We start from the raw sequence: 1293 nt of genomic DNA, 5'->3' as shown, positions 1-1293 counted from the left end.
ACTTTATAAATTTGCAATGCAGTGATATCAATATTCATCTTCTCTAGTACAATATGAAAGTCATTCCAATTATGAACAAAGCCTTCCACAAGTGACTTTTGTACTGGATTGTATATATATATAAATCAATATTAACAATTTAAATAAAAAAAAATTAAATTAAAGTCGCTAATGCAATATAATAAAATCTTTCAAAATGTGGCACTGTTTTCTTTTTATTTCTGCTCACAGGGGAACAAGGCAATGACATTATAAAGAAAATGTCACCTCAAGAGCCTCATATGCTACTGTTATTTTAGATGCTCATTTTCAGACTCCTGTGGAGTTTGACTGAATTAGTTGCTTAGAAATATCAGTTGTCTACTTGCCTGAAATTGAGGCGTTCTTCCTTTTATTTATTTATTTTATTTTTTTTTTAACAGGACTGCCATGTACATCACCTTAAAAGTACGTAGGCTCCTCTAATAATGAGAAATAAAAACCGAAGATGTGCAAAACATAACTTACTCCAATGTATAATGTTAAAAGTATTCATTTTCAAAATTTTTTGTAGACAGCAACAGTAAAAAGAAAAGAACAAACATCAAAATCTGCCTAGATCTTCCAAGGTCACAGGCAAACTCAACCATTTTATCTATGCCTTGGACTGACTCTTTGGAATGAGTTTATGTGGGTTGTAAAACAAGACTCAGGATTGGAAAGTTGTGGTAAATTACATGACTCCATAACAAGGCATAAGAGTGATGAAGAAAACCAGTAAGTCATTGTTACTCTATGGGCCTGAGGCAATAGGTAGGCTGATTCATTCTCTAAAAAGTTGTAAAGTGCATCTGTCACTGATTTTTATGTTGGACTCTTTAAAGGCCAGGGAACATTATCCTGACTGTCTCTTGCTCAGTAATCTATTCTCATCTAATGGCCTTTAAGATCAGGGGATTCTGGCTGACAGTTCTGAAAAAGCAATGGAAATTTCCAAGCTGCTTTGATTCTGTTAATGGTGAAAGAATCTTCAAGATAGAGGGACCACTGAGATGTTAATCTTCAAAGTAAGCAACACATACATAGCACATGATATTACCACTTCTGTGAAGCACACAGCATGCATGGTTGGTAGTGGATTTTGTAACTAGATGTTCTCTCATCCTAGATGGAAATATTTTCAGAATTCAGTTGGAATGTAAAATTTGTAGATTAATGATATCAAAGATTGTAGATTGTAAAAGAGAACACTAGCCATTTTCTTATGGCAATATACATTCCTTCAAAATGAGGATGCAGTGTGAATCTACATTG

This window comes from Aythya ferina, assembly GCF_964211825.1.
Source record: "Aythya ferina genome assembly, chromosome: 1".
NCBI lineage: Eukaryota > Metazoa > Chordata > Aves > Anseriformes > Anatidae > Aythya > Aythya ferina.
This window is presented reverse-complemented; position numbering follows the sequence as displayed.